We start from the raw sequence: 17,116 nt of genomic DNA, 5'->3' as shown, positions 1-17,116 counted from the left end.
CTGCTTTTTGTGTCGATGCTCCCTACAAAGTCCTAGAAATCAATGTTTGGCAATATGTATACTTATCTCTACAATATATTATAACATGTCACTAAACACACGTGAGAGGATAATCTTTTACGGTTTAGAGGATTTTTTTTTCTACGTTTGCAGGAGAGAGAGAGAGAGAGAGAGAGAGAGAGAGAGAGAGAGAGAGAGAGAGAGAGAGAGAGAGAGAGAGAGAGAGAGAGAGAGAGAGAGAGAGAGAGAGAGAGAGAGAATTCTAACTAATTATTATGTGGATATAGGAATCAATGTGAACCAATCACTTTAAAACTTAAATAAGGTAAATTTTTAATGTTATCTATTAATAAATTTTAGTAATTAAATAATATTTAATCAATCTTTTTAATTTCGGCAAGATAGTTTAAGAATTAATTAAATAAGGTAAATTTTTATGATATCTATTGATTAATTTTAATAATCAAATCTATTTGTTCAATAATTGTTTATTTAAGGATATTATTTATATTATTATTCTGTAAAAATATGTATGAATCTATATTTGCATTACAATGTTTGAATATATAAGGATCACGTTATATTTCAACTGAAGGTTCAAAAATGTTGTTTTTCTACAAGAAGTTACTCCAATCAAAATATGTACTCTATCAGAATATATTCTGGCATTTTCATAGAATATCGTTCTAACATAATTGCAATTTAAAAGATTAAAATCGAGTAAAATTAAAAATCATGTTAGAATTAAAAATGAATTAATTAAAAAAAACAAAAATCCAAAATTAAAAAAATCAATATCCCTTAAAATCCAAAATTTTCATTAATTAAACATGTGTTTCCTAATTTAAACATGTGTCTCCTAATTTAAAGATAGGTAAATCATTACTTAAAATAACTAAAATCATTGGTCTACATTCATCCCTACATCCATACAATAATTAATTACAATACAATAACCTAAGCCTATATATATATATATATATATATATATATATATATATATATATATATATATATATATATATAACATCTCAAAATACGAATGTAAAAATTTCATTTTTAAAAAAATCAAAACACTCATTTACCCTTTATTCAAACATTTAGAAGTATATTAAAATAAAACAATTATCATAGTACACTCCCAAAATCACAAGTTGCGGAAAACACAAGTGTATGCACTGCGATCAAGTCGGGTCCTTCCCTTTCTAACCGGAAGTACCTAAAACCATAAACCACAAACTGTAAGCACAAAGCTTAACGAGTTCCCCAAAATACCAGATACAACACATCACAAAAAGACAACTATGGATTAATAGCAACCTTGGAGACTATCAGCAGTCCTAGTGGCTAACAGCACGCCCGGTGGGTTATCAGCAACCTTGGAGACTATCAGCAGTCTCAATCACATATAAACAGCATAACACAATAATATCAGCTAGACCCAGTTGGTCATCACAAATACAACTATTCTACCACACAGACATATACAAACATGCGAGAGTCACAAAGATAGCTAGCATCCTACATACATAATTTCGTGAGTCGGCATTCGTGCCTTCCACTCACGAGCATTGGGAGAAGACTCACCTCGACAGCTGAACCCACGAATAAATTTTTGACTGCAGATCCATTAGAATCTGCGCGCTATCAAACATGAATAACATTCAATTAACATTTGGGTTCCAATTCAAATCCAATAATCCATATATGTAGTAAAAAGACCATTTTACCCCTCACCTAGTTTGGTCCAAGACTATGGCCCAAACTCCCACTCAAAAAGGCCCACAAACTAAATAATCAAACAAAGCCCACTTATGGCCTAATTTTCCAAATTGGGCTCAAACCCTTACATGGGCCTTACCCTAAATCTCATTAACTTATCCTCAATCCAAAACACTTTAACATCCATAAAATTCATAAAAATTTAAAACTTTTTCAAGCATCCAAAACCATTAGATTTGCAAAATGTTTTCAAAATAGTTTCATATCATAGAATCCCAGAAATCAAAATCATAAAATGTGAGGAGGTGCACGATCAAGCCTTAGCCTTCCCGCGATCATCCGAAGTACCTGAAACAAAATCCAAAACTATAAGCTCGAAGCTTAGTGAGTTCCCCCAAAATAGCAACGTCATACGAACCAAAACAGTATCATAACAAACAGCATGCATATACAGTCTTCAGTATGACAGGACCGCCTTACCGGCCTTCAGTTTATCTGGCCCACTCTCAGAACCTTTAGCATGTCTGGACCGCCCTACCGGGCCTTCAGCTAATCTGGACCGTTCTTCGAGCCTTCGGCCTGACTGGTACGCCTCGTTGGGCCTTCAGTCTATTCGGGCCGCCCTGGGTCTGTTGGCCTAGAGTATAAAGCAGGACCGCCTCAACCCACCCGCAATCACACAATGAACACATAGATATCAAACGCTAGCTAGCATGTATAGACAGTCACACAAATCTAACAGATCACTAATCATAGCATCATACTATATACCAGGATACAGATTTAACAGATCACTAAACATAGCACCATTTATATACCAGGATACAGATTTAACAGATCACTAAATATAGCATCATGTGATAACCAGGATAACAATCCAAAAAGGGTCGGTCTTGGTGCTTTAGACCTTGTTAGCATAGTGAGATGAACTCACCTCACAAGTACTGCTGAACCGATAAAATCGAATCCCCAGCTCACAGCTCCGAACTCAACTGCCTGTAACCACCATATGACTAATTCCATTAAAATCCCAAATTACCAAAGTACCCTCAGAAGTCAAACTTGGTCAACCATAGTCCAAGTCAAAGTCAACAGTCAAGGTCAACATTCCATGTTGACCCAACTCGTCGAGTTCCTTCAGTGTGCAAAAAATCGTGAAAAGCTCGAGTCAACTCGCCGAGTTACCAATGCAACTCGTCGAGTTCTGCAGCATCCAGAAAGCAGGAAAACCCTCACCAACTCGTCGAGTTGGCATAGAAACTCGTCGAGTTTTCCTAGCCTTAATGCATTCAGACGCTTCCAAGTGAGTTTAATGCTCCAAACTATAGATCTGGTCCCCTAGGACTGAGATACCACGTAAAGTTGCTAACTTTACGTCCATGCATGGCATCAAAGGGGCTAAAACACTCAATAAGGCTCATCAAGGGACCTAGGGCATGAAGGAAAGCCAATACTTGATAAAGATGACAACTTTATGTAAAACAAGGGCCATGAAACGTCCAGATCTGAAACCATGGCTTCATAACATGCTCAAATCCAAGAATGGTCCCAAAATAAGCTAATAATGGCCATAACTTCTAAAAGAAGAGATCTAGAAGAAGGGATGATCAAGATAACGACTTCATACCTCTAAGTGGCTGTAACAACACTGAAAATACCGGATCTAAAGCTTCTCCCTTCAACCTTGCACCACCAATTTCAAGCTCCTTCAAGAAAAGCACCAAAGAACACTCTTTAAGCTCACAAACACTCAAAATGGGGAAAGAGGCGCGATTAGGGTTTTCTCTGGACTGAGGGGACGATGAGGGAGGCCACAAATGAGTCATTAGTTCTTTAAATAGGGTGCAAACCCCTGAAATTTAGGGTTTCATATACAGCCGTCAACTTGTCGAGTTGGGGCCTTCCAACTCGTCGAGTAGACCTTCAAAGATACGCGATTTAATATACTTCTACACGACGAGTTGGAGCCTTCCAACTCGTCGAGTTGCCCTGAAAATATAAATAATAAGCTTTTAAATTCATACCTAAATATTGGGATGTTACAACTCTCCCCCACTTGAACTAGGCTTCGTCCTCGAAGCCTGATGTGGCGAACAATTCCAGGTAATGCTTCCGCATCTCGGCCTCCGGCTCCCAAGTCCACTCGGATCCCCTCTGATGCTGCCACTGTACCTTTACCGAATGTATCTCCTTGTTTCTTAAAACCTTCACCTTTCTCTCCAAAATAACAACGGGCCTCTCAACATAGTTCAGGCGCTCATCCACCTGAATGTCATCTAGTGCCAAAACCGCGTCCTCATCCAGTACGCACTTTCGCAACTGCGAAACGTGAAATGTGCTATGGATCTGACTGAGCTCCTCCGGGAGATCCAGTCTATACGCCACCTTGCAATAATCCGAAATGGCCCAATGTATCGGGGACCCAACTTTCCCCTCTTCCTAAAGCGGATCACACCCTTCCAAGGTGAGACCTTCAACAACACCATGTCACCGACCTGAAACTCCAACTCAGATCGGCGCCGGTCGACATAACTCTTCCGCTGACTTTGGACAGTCTGCAAACATTGCCTGATCTGCTGAATCATCTTTGTAGTCTGCAGAACCACCTCGGTCCGACCCATGACCCGGTGTCCAACCTCACCCCAACAGACTAAGGTACGACATCTCCGCCCATACAACAGCTCGAAAGGTGGAGCACCAATACTGGAATGAAAGTTTTTGTTGTAGGAGAACTCTGCAAGGGGTAGGTAGGAGTCCCAGCTCCCACCAAAATCAATGACGCAGGACCTCAACATATCCTCGAGGGTTTGAATGGTCCGCTCGCTTTGGTCGTCTGTCTGCGGGTGGTATGCGGTGCTAAAATGCAGTCTCGTGCCCAGTTCCTCATGGAACTTCTGCCAGAAACGGGAGGTGAATCGAACATCATGGTCTGAGATAATAGAGACCGACACCCAATGGCGAGCAATGATCTCGCGGATATATACATCGGCTAACTTATCGGCCGATGAACTCTCCCTAATGGCTAGGAAATGGGCGCTCTTGGTCAATCGAGCCACGACAACCCATATAGCATCATATCCCTTTGTCGTCCTCGGCAACTTGGTGATAAAGTCCATTGTGATCGACTCCCATTTCCACATGGGAACCTCCAGAGGTTGCAGCTTGCCACGCGGCCGCTGGTGCTTGGCCTTGACCAACCTGCAAGTCAAGCACCTCTCAACGTACCAAGAGATCTCTCTCTTCATGCACGGCCACCAGTAACTCAAACTCAGATTTCAGAATATCTTGGTGGCTCCCGGGTGAATAGAGAAGCAAGACTTATGAGCCTCCTCCAATACAACCTGTCTGGCCCCACCAGACACAGGAACCCAAACCCGACCACTACGGGTCAATAAACCATGACTATCCTGCACGAATCTGGTGATCTCGCCCCTGATCCTATCAATTTTCCAATTCTCCTGTCGTACACCCTCAATCTGAGCTCCCCTGATCAAGCCCACAAGTGGAGAATCCACCGATATCCTCATACACGACGTCGGAACTGAAGATCCAGCCGACTTGCAGCTTAGGGCATCAGCCACCACATTCGCTTTACCAGGATGGTAAAGGATCTCGCAGTCATAATCCTTGACTACATCCAGCCACCTGCGTTGCCTCATGTTCAGGTTCGGATGATCCATGATATGTCTCAAGCTCTTGTGGTCCGTGCAGATGCTAAAGAGAACCCCGTATAGATAATGCCTCCAGATCTTGAGGGCGAATACTACCACTCCCAGCTCAAGATCATGTGTGGGATATCTCGTCTCATGCGGCTTTAGTTTCCGCGAAGCATACGATATCACCCGTCCTCTCTGCATGAGGACTGCTCGAACCCGGTGATGGACGCATCACAAAAAGCCACAAAATCCTCCACTCCCTTAGGGAGGGTCAACACCGGGGCCTCGCAAAGTCTCTGTCGCAGAGTCTCGAACATCGTTTGTTGCTCAGGGCCCACCGGAAATCTACTCCCTTCCTCGTCAGACGAGTGAGGGGTACTGTAATTTTGGAGAAGTCATGAATGAATCTCCGGTAGTACCCTACTAATCCCAGAAAACTCCTGATATGCGAGGGAGATTTCAGAACCTCCCACTGCATCACCGCCTCGATTTTGGCCTGATCGACCAAACTCCCCACCTGGTTAACGAGATGTCCAAGGAACTGAACCTCTCACAACCAAAACTCGCATTTTGAGAACTTGGCATAAAGTCGTTCTCCCCTCAAAACTCCCAGAAGCTCATGGAGATGCTCCTCATGCTGCTCTCTGGTCTTGGAATACACCAAGATATCATCGATGAACACAATCACTGAGCGATCAAGCATCGTTCTGCATACCCGATTCATCAGGTCCATGAATATGGTTGGCGTGTTGGTTAGCCCAAACGGCATCACCACGAACTCGTTATGCCCATAACAACTCTAGAACGCGGTCTTCTCCACGTTCTCCTCCCTCACCCTGACCTGATGGTACCCGGACCTCAGGTCTATCTTGGAGAACCAAGATGCTCCCTGTAGCTGATCGAATAAATCATCAATCCGTGGTAGTGGATAACGGTTATTCACCATCAACTTGTTCAGCTCACGGTAATCGATGCACATCCGATGTGAACCATCCTTCTTTTTGACGAAGAGAATCAGCGCTCCCCACAGAGAACTGCTCTCAGGTGCCTTGGCGATAGGGGCCAATCGGTACGGTGCCTTGGCGATAGGGGCCGCACCTGGCACAAGGTCGATCTTGAACTCGACCTGCCTCTCCGGAGGCACTCCGAGTAACTCCTCCAGGAATACATCAGCGAACTCTCTGACGACTGGAAACTCTGAAACCGAGACCTGATCCCCAACCCGCGTATCCACCACATACGCCAAATAACCCGCACACCCGTGCTGAATATACTGTCGAGCCCTGGCGGCTGAGCAAAACCCTGAACCCAACCTAGTGCCCCCACCATAGATAACCAACTCTCCCCCACTTGGGGTTCGAACTACTACACGTTGACCCTGACAGTCAATCATGGCACCAAAACGACTTAGCCAGTCCATACCCACTATAACGCAAACATCCCCCATAGGAATCGGGATCAAGTCAATCGGGAAGGATACCCCAAAGATCTCTATAATGCAACCCAAATAGACTGAAGAAGCAGAAATTCCGTGTTCGTTGGCGATGGAGACTCGCAACGAACACTCTAGCTCTCCTAAAGGCAAACCAAACTCCCTACTAAACGATCGAGAGACAAATGACCGACTCGCCCCCGAGTCAAACAATACAAGAGCAGACAAGGAGTTCACTAAAAACGTACCTAACATAGGTACAAACATATGAGCATACAATAAACATAATCAATGAGATAAGGAATAGAAACATGCCATCCACCACATCTGGCGCTGTCCTGGCCTCTTCGGTCGTGAGTTGGAAGGCGTGTCCTCGAGCCCTTGGGGGCTCTGCCCTCTACCCTGACTCCCGTCAATAATCCTCAAGGTAGCTGGTGCGGGTGGCTATGTCGGCTTAGCGGCGAGCAACAGACAGTTGGTCTTCACACGACCAATCTAATCGCAGTGGTAACAGATCCTCATATCCTGAACCGGGGATAACTGGCGACAATCCCTCGCAAAGTGCCCCTCCTTGCCGCACTTACGGCACACACCACTAGATCGACAAACTCCAGAATGACCCTTCCCACACTTCCCACAAGTGGGCCGCGTTGGCCTCCAGACCTAGAATCGGTGGTCTTGGACCGCTTCGGCGCAAGCTGTGACTGCATCGGGGCCTACCTCTGGTCTCTCAACTGTAGCTCAATCTCAAGCTCACGCCGCCTAGCGGCCTCCTGTTACTCCAGTGATGTATCACAATGTTGGGTAACAACAAACTGTCTGATGTCAGTCTTGAGCATGCTCAGATAACGAGTCATCTGAGCCTGCTCGGAAGCAAACTCTGGGAAAAACATCGCCCTCTCAGTAAACATACGGGTGATTTCCATCACCGACTCCGTACCGTGTCTCAAATCCAAAAACTCTTGTGCCAGCCGCTCTCGCTCAACCCGCAGAATGTAGAGAGTGCGGAACATCTCCCTGAACTGATCCCATGTCACTACAGCCCTATGGTCATCGGAGTATGATCTGGTAACAAGTCTCCACCAGTCCTTCGCTCCGGACCTCAAGAGGTTTAGAGTGCAATTGACCTTCTGGTCAGCAGGGCATGAACAAGTGAAAAAGCATCCCTCCACTTTAGATAGCCACCTCATGGCTATGACCGTGTCCTGAACTCCATCATAGGTCGGGGGCTTTGTATTATCGAAGTCCCGATACTGAAAAGCCCGACCTGACCCCGTACCTGCAGCTGCTACGGATGCGGAGGCTGCAACAGCAGCCGTCTCAGCAATGGCTGCATAGCGCTCATCGAAGTTGTTACACCCCCGAACCAGACGGCGGAAACGTCCGAGGGCTCGCTTGACTCAAATTGAATATCATCACAATGATTATACATGAAACACAACATAAACTTCACCATGCATTAATACATAACGATTGACATTGTTCACATCCAATACATTGTTTAAATATTACATATCCATAGCATCAATTGTTTGAGAGTTTTCAAAACATAACATCCTAACGTACTTGATATTACCCTTCAGTTTACCTGTTACCTGAGAATACAAGTTATTTTGAAAACATCAACATATGAAATGTTGGTGAGTTCATAAGCAGGGTTGTGATAAAAATGATTTGTGTAGTTTATAAAGCCCAGAAAATCCGATATTTTCTGAAAAGACAATTGTTTATACCGAAGTGTGAAGATCCATAAGTTGGTGCATGAATGATTTCAAAACGTGTATAAATGGAAAGTTTTGCATTATAGTTATTGAAAATACAAGCGAGTGGTGTTGATTTCCTCGAAAAACCCGATGTTTTCCGATAACATAATATAATTGTTTCAAATTGTTATACCGCCACACGAGTGATTTTGATTACTCTTCCTTGATTACTCGGATAGTATTGGATTTATTTAATTATGTGAGTCGTTATAACCATGCATAATAATGACTAGTTCGTCTGTCTTGGCATCCTAATGAACGCCGAAATTGATCTTAAGATTTTGTCACCCTAGACTGGCCGAATCTAACTGTAGCGAACAACTGAGGTGTGGGGGAGTCACCCCCATATAGATCTATACACAAACTCTCGCTCTCCTTCCAGGAGACTTTGATTATAACTACAGACTACGAACGACACTTAGAGGTGTCGCCCGTTATTACTCACTTAATCCAAACAAAATTGATTACTATTGATTAACAACCTGAATTTGTTTACTTTGATTGCAAGTAAGCCTAACAAACGAGGAGAAGAGGATTACAAAGTCCTGCTAATTACGTGAGTTATTTTAGGCTGTTGTTTAAACGAAGAACGTGTTGGCCCATTTCACATATGATTTAATTGGACCTTACTAGCAACGCTAATGGGCCACTGGGGTCCAATAGCACATAGAAGCCATTGAGGGTCCATTAAACATGTAATTTGGGTCACAGGAGGCTTAATTGACATGTATTATTATCGTTAGGCCCAAAAGTCATGCCAATGGGTCACGAAGGCCCAATAAGCATGATTAAGATCTTTCAAGCCCAACTATTTGAATATTTACTTGTTTTAGGTATAGTATAATGGTCGGAAGTTTGATTGAACAATTGTTAAATTCTCAACGGCACGAAACTTGTCGGTTGTTTATAACGATATTTGAAAATATATGTATATTCTTCATTCTATTTTCATAAGTTGTAATTTGGTATTCTTTTGACCCAAATATCTTAAAACCAAAATAATTGACTCAAAATATTGGTTTGACCCATTCAGCCATTCTTTAATAAAAATGACAATTTTAGTCCCTTGCATAAAGAAAAAGACATTTTAGGCCCTTAACTCATTTTCTTGACATTCTTGACCCATAGACTTGTTTACATAAATGTTTTTAGCTCAAAATTTACTCTTTGGCAGTTTCAGCCCGTCCAGCAAAGAGTCTTTCGGTTAAAGTCCAACTTTTTCACAACTTTTACAATTTTGGCCCAAATTCCAAAAACTTTACATTTTTTATCCTTTTTGGAAAAGAAAAGCATTTTAACCCTTAAAATAGTTTTGTTTACCCCTTTTTCCCCCTGTTTCGAGAATTGTACCATTTCAGCCCTTTAAAATCGTATTTTTGCAATTTTTGGGCATATGGGCCGAAAAGCCCAAAAATTAGCCCATTAAGCTACAAATTACATTTCTAGTCCTTTAAAGAGTATAATATTCATAAAAACATTTATTTTTACTGTTTTGACTCTTTTAGTCCTTAAGAAAACTGTAAATGACAAATTTCAACCCAACTTTTGTTTATTTGACAATTATAGCCCAAAAATGAGTTTTATGTTGCATTATGTTTATTATGACTTTAGATAGAAATTTTTCTTGACTTGTTTAATGAAAAGTATATTAGATCATATTTGTTTCCCCTCTTGTGCCATAGATCTCGAGATTTCTTCCCTTTTTGTTACATATTTACCACATAAACACATAAAATCACACATACATACATGAAATCACACATAACATACACATGCACATAGATCTACACATTTTACTTGTATTATCCCCCATAAAACTTGTGAAAACCGAAAATAGAGGGGTATGAACTCACCTTTGCTTGTTGTTTTCGATTTTGAAGGAAGAAATGAAGAAAATTTGGTCCTAGCAAGCCTTCTTGAGTGGATCTCGATCTTAGAGGTTTCTAGGATGATGATTATGAGTTTATATGAGTTAAGAAGAGATTTTTGATAAAAACAAAGAATCTAGATCATGGATCCAAGCATTAACTTACCTAAGATGATGATTTTTGTGGAATAACCTCCTTGAAAAGCTCTTAATCTCGAAAATTTTGAAGGAGAAGTGAAAGTGTTCTTGAGAGAAATTGGAAATAGTTGGAATGAATTATGTGTGTGTGTGTGTGTCTCCTCTCGGCCGAAGATAAGAAGAGAGGGGGAGAGAGAAGTGAAATGATGGTGTGCATGGAAGTATGTGATGGTGCATGGAAGACCAAAATGTAATAAGGAGGTGGCTAACCCTCCTTATTTCACTAGTTTCTATTTTTTTTTTTGTTATCCTCTTGGGCCGAGAAAGGGAGAAGAAAAGAATAGTTTGGGCCTTTGTGTTCTTGAGTCCATATTATGGGCCCATTTTGATGATTTTCGGGCCATTTGGTCTTTGGAGCTGGTTCACGGCCCAATATTAATCAAAGTATGAGTTTTATGGCCCTTTAGGGCTAATTAAATTTGTTATGGCCCAATAAGAGTATTTTATTTCATTCTAGGCCCATTATGGCCCAAAATGTTAAAATAAAAGAAAGTGGGTCCAATTAGAGCCTATATAAGAGTTCTAAGCCCAAAATAGTCAAATTAGAAGCTTATTGGTCCATTAGGCCCAATAAGAAAATCCTAGTCAAAAATGGACTTGAACCGGGATTTTTAAGGTTTCCAACCTTTGTTGACTACTTGAATGTTTGTGTAGAGTATTTGATGGAATTTTGTGATCATTGAACAAGCATCATACATGTTTTCCAAGTTTTAACTACAATGTTATCTTTGTTAAGGGTTTTACAAGGTATCAAAATTCTTGGTTGTGACATCATCCCCCCGTTAGAGGGAATTTCGTCCCGAAATTATTTTTTAAGCTAAATTTGAGAATGCGAGAATAGGTGAGGGTACTTCTGCTTCATTTGGTCTTCGCGTTCCCATGTGAATTCTGGTCCGCGTCTCGCGTTCCATCGAACTTTCACAATCGGAATGCGACTTTGCTTAGTACGCTTCACTTCCCTGTCCATGATTTCGACTGGTTCTTCGATGAACAGGAGATTCTCATTGATTTCGATTTCTTCTAATGGAATGACGAGAGTCTCGTCGGATAAGCACTTCTTTAAATTGGAAACATGGAACACGGGGTGTACACTGCTGAGCTCAACGGGTAGCTGCAGTCTATAAGCCACTGGACCGATTCGGGCAAGAATCTCGAAGGGTCCAATGTATCGAGGGTTTAGTTTTCCCCGCTTCCCAAAACGAATCACCCCTTTCCAGGGAGAGACCTTTAATAACACCCGATCCCCGACTTTAAATTCCAAGGGCTTTCGCCGCTTATCGGCGTAGCTCTTTTGTCTGTCTCGTGATGATTGCAGTCCGGCCCTGATCTGAATTATCTTCTCGGTCGTTTCGCGTATGATTTCCGGTCCCGTTAATGCATTTCCTGGTGTTTTGTCCTCTTGCCAGCTGTGTGTCACCTACCTCAGCCCAACACAGCGGTGATCTACATTTACGCCCATACAACGCCTCGAAAGGAGCAACTTTGATGCTTGAGTGATAACTGTTGTTGTATGAGAATTCGATCAAAGTCAAGTGGGTATCCCATGACCTTCCAAAGTCTATCACACATGCGCGAAGCATGTCTTCTAGCGTTTGAATGGTTCGCTCGCTTTGACCATCCGTTTGCGGGTGGTAGGCAGTGCTCATGTCAAGTTGTGTTCCCATAGCCTTCTGAAGCGACTGCCAAAAGCATGAAGTAAACCTACTATCTCTATCTGAGATGATAGATATTGGCACTCCGTGGAGTCTCACGATTTCCTTGATATAAATCCTTGTCAATCGTTCCATCTTGTATGATTCTTTTATTGGCAGGAAATGAGCGGATTTTGTCAACCTATCAACTATTACCTATATGCTATCCAAACCATCAGTCGTCTTGGGTAGTTTGGTCACAAAGTCCATAGTAATCCTTACCCATTTCCACTCGGGAATTACTGGTTGTTGTAGCAATCCCGAGGGCTTCTGATATTCCACCCTTACTTTAGCACACGTGAGGCACTTGCTAACGTAAGTGGCAATTTCTGCCATCATGTTAGGCCACCAATAATGTTGCTTGACATCCAAGTACATTTTATCTGAACCCGTATGGATGGAGTATCGTGTCTTGTGGGCTTCATTCATGACTACTTCTCTGAATCCCCCAAGTTTAGGGACCCAAATGCGGTTCATGAAGTAATATGCTCCGTCCTCCTTCACTTCGAAATTCTTTTCCATTCCACGTAACGCTTCGCTTGTTTTGTTTTCTCCCTTAATGGCATCGAACTGAGCTTCTCTAATTTGCGAGGTCAGGTGGGATTGGATGGTTATGGAGAGAATCTTCAAACAACGATTCGAGTATTCTTTTCGACTCAAGGCATCAGCTACTACGTTAGCTTTACCTGGGTGGTACTTGATTTCGCACTCATAATCGTTCAGCAGTTCAACCCATCTTCGTTGCCTCATGTTTAACTCTTTTTGATTTAGAATATGTTGGAGACTCTTGTGGTCAGTGAAAATGGTGCACTTCGTACCGTAAAGGTAGTGCCTCCAAATCTTCAAAGCGAAGACCACAGCTCCCAATTCAAGATCATGGGTGGTATAATTCACCTCATGTGTATTTAGTTGTCGGGATGCATAAGCTATCACCTTCCCACGCTGCATGAGTACACAGCCTAGACCCTGATTCGATGCATCACAGTAAACTACGAAGTCCTCTGTTCCCTCTGGTAGTGATAGTACCGGTGCACTGCAGAGTGCTTGCTTTAGAGTTCGGAATGCAGCTTCTTGCTTATCTTTCCATTCAAAGGGTACACCTTTTTGTGTAAGCATGGTAAGTGGCTTGGCTGTTTTGGAGAAGTTCTGAATGAACCTCCTGTAGTAGCCTGCGAGACCTAAAAATTGATGAATTTATGTGGGTGTCGTTGGGATCGCCCATCCTTCAATGGCTTTGACCTTAGAAGGATCCACATGTATCCCTTCTTGACTAACAACATGACCCAAGAAGTTCACACTACGGAGCCAGAACTCACACTTAGAGAGTTTTGCGTATACTTTTCGGTTCGCAGGGTTTCCAGGATTTGTCGGAGATGTCGGTCGTGTTCCTCTTCGCTTCGAGAATAGACTAGGATATCGTCGATGAAAACGATGACAAAGTTGTCGAGGAATGGTCGGCAGATTCGATTCATTAGGTCCATGAATGCAGCAGGGGCATTCGTTAGACCGAAGGGCATTACGACAAATTCATAATGTCCATAACGAGTTCGGAAGGCGGTTTTGGGGATATCCTCCTCCCGGACTTTGAGTTGGTGGTATCCGGATCGCAGATCTATCTTAGAGAAGTAACTTGCTCCTTGGAGTTGGTCAAACAGATCGTCGATCCGCGGAAGTGGATAGCGATTTTGATAGTGAGCTTATTAAGTTCCCTGTAGTCAATACACATCCTAAAGGTACCATCTTTCTTCTTAACAAAGAGAACCGGAGCTCCCCAAGGTGAGAAACTGAGTCGGATGAATCCTTTGTCCAAAAGTTCGTTGAGTTGACTGGACAACTCTTGCATTTCCACAGGAGCCAATCTGTAGGGCGATTTGGCGATGGGTGTAGCTCCTGCAACGAGGTCAATTCGGAACTTGACTTGTCTTTCTGGGGGTATCCCCGAAAGGTCTTCAGGAAATACATTCGGGAACTCACAAGTCACCGGGATGTCTCAAATATGGACCTCTTTTTTGGACTTATCCACTATGTGAGCCAGAAACGTCAAGTCCTTCTTTCGTAGATACTTTTGTGCCTTAATGCACGAGATGAGACGAAGGTTTGTGTTGGGTTTGTCTCCGTATATAGTTATGGTTTCATGATTTGGGAGGTGAAGGCGAACGGCCTTCTCGTGACACATAATTTCAGCATGGTGGGGGCTTAACCAGTCCATGCCGATAATCACATCAAAACTCCTAATGGATATAGGCATTAAGTTTATTTGAAAGACGTGATGGTTCAAGGTCAGGGTACATACGATGTAGATTTTCCCAGTGGATTCTGTTTTCCCATTAGCCATTTCCACCGTAAAGGTTTCATTAAGCTTCTGAGGTTGTTGTTTTAACAAGTGTTTGAATTTATTACTCACAAAGCTTCGTTCTGCCCCGGTATCAAATAGGATGCATGCATAAGTGTGGTTTAGGAGAAACGTACCGGTAACAACAGCGGGATCCTGAACCGCTTCTCCCTGTCCCATGGTCAGCACTCTTCCTGCTCCTCCATTCCCAGGGTTGTTGATGTTAGGGCAGTTTCAACGGATATGCCCAGTCTTTCCACATCCATAGCAGGTGGGGCTTGATCCTGCATTATTGTCGCTGTTGTTGGTGTTGTTGTTGTTGTTGCGGTTGTTGTTGTTGTTGTTGTTTCCTTGTTGTTGGTTCTGGGGAGGATAGGTCCTGCAATATTTTGCCGTGTGACCCTTCCGATTGCAACTGGTACAATGCATCTCCCTGCATTCGCCATTATGATGGAGACTGCACTTGTTGCACTTTGAGAGATTCCCGGAATACTGCCTAGGGGCACTTGGAGTAGCTGAGGCTGGAGCATGTGGTGTGGAGGGAACTTGGGTGGTTGCAGCATTGATTGTCACTGTTTATTGCTTCTTTGACGACTCTGAGCCTTGTCGCCCTTTTCTCTTGTTGTTCTTTCCTTTCTTGTTGTCACTCTCCTTCTTGCCTTCAGTTTCCACTGGCTTCTCGCCCTTCTTGTTGTTGTGGTCGTACAGTTTCTTGGCCAACCTCTTGGCACTGTCGAAGGTTTCGGGATTTGCAGCTATCACATTTCCTTGAATTGGGGAGGTTGATCCCCAGATGAATCGTTCGATTTTCTTTCCCTCTGAAGTTTCGGATGGTGAGATTCCATAACTCTTGCTCCATTTTCTGAATTTCGCCTCGCGGCCATTACTCAGCCATCAGCATTTCTTTCAACTCCGCCCACGGCATGGCGTTAGCTACGGGGAGAGTCATGGCCTCCACATGTCCATTCCACCAGGTGAGAGCTTGGTCGACGAATGTGCATGCGGCGAACTTCACTTTCACCTCCTCGGGGCATTCACATATCTCAAATACCGATTCCACCTTTTCCATCCATCTCTTTAGGGTTATCATTCCACCCGTGCCATTAAAGGTTCGTGGCTTAGCGTTGGTGAAATCCTTGTAAGAGCATGTCTTGGTAGGTCCTTGATTTATTCCGTTGTTCGAACTTCCAGCCCCTTGTCCATTGCCTCCACCATTGTTCCCTTGGTGGATTTGCGCCATAGCTGTGGTGACCGCAGCAGATACAGCTGCTTGAAATGCAGCTGAGTTGATTTCCGGTGGGGTTGGCTCAGGGTTTCCACGGGTTGGTCGTTGAGGCATCTTTCTGTCATTGAACGGAAAGATGTTGAGTGCCTATGATTTTTGTGAGTTTGTGGTCCTATAAACTAGGTGTATTGCGTGTACTTAAGTAGTTTCACAAATTAGCATACAATCATGGATACATAACAGATAACAACATCACAATAGAGCACATAAAATTTTCCATTAATAATATCCGTACTTTGATACATGAAAATTTGCTCGAAGGAGCATACATAAGTGGTGCAAGTTCGGCAGTATAACGACTCTATGAGTAGTGTAATCACTTAAACATAGAGTCGATGGTACATAGCATAGATCATATAAGCATAATACTAAAGATAGATATGACTAGCCCTAGTCATGGTGGGATGCGCCAGGGGGTGGTGCTGAGGAAGTGGACGCTCCCTGAAGGCGAGCCACCTGTCGTTCCGCGTCTCGGAGTCGAGTCTCCCACCTCACCTGCCTCATATGGAACTCTCGGATAACCTCTCGCGTCTCATGTTCTGCACGCTCGACTCTAGTCCGCATCTGGTGCATCTGATCGGCGGTGCTCTGAGCTAGGTCGCCGGTGTTCCGCAATCGTCTCACCATGACCGGAAGCACGCGATCAGCTGGTCCTCCCTCCCTCAAGTCGTAGAACTCACGTGCCATGCCAAACAGGGGTCGTTGTCCCTGCTGTCTGCTCCACCTCCAAAGATCGATACCTTAGGGGGTGTAAGGCCAGTCGGGCCCATCCGATGAGCGGGCACCCTAGTCGGGTAAGGGGGGTTGATGACTTCGGACTCCACGTCCGAATCACCATCATCGCTAGGTTCCTCCTCGAAGTCCTCTTCGGCTTCTTCTTCTTCCAGGCCCTCCACTGGCTCAGCAGGTCCGCCCTCGACTTCCGCCTCAGGTTCCTCTTCAGATCCCTCCTCAGGGTCTTCTTCAGGTTCCTCCTCCAACCATCCGTTATTTCCCTGATTAGGGAAATACGGATCTCTGGGGAGATGGAAGTCGGCCATACTGTCTGCGAGAGTATATAAATGTACTAATATTATTCCTAAGATGTTTTAATTATTATGTAAATTGAGTTGATGTTCTTTTCTTGGTAACAAAGGGGTACGTTTTTAGGTTTACCGACCATCGAGGTTT

Source organism: Lactuca virosa, chromosome 8, assembly GCF_052849685.1.
Source record: "Lactuca virosa cultivar CGN04683 chromosome 8, Lactuca_virosa_CGN04683_v6, whole genome shotgun sequence".
Classification (NCBI taxonomy): domain Eukaryota; kingdom Viridiplantae; phylum Streptophyta; class Magnoliopsida; order Asterales; family Asteraceae; genus Lactuca; species Lactuca virosa.
The sequence above is the reverse complement of the archived record's forward strand: the minus strand, read 5'-3'. Positions refer to the sequence as shown.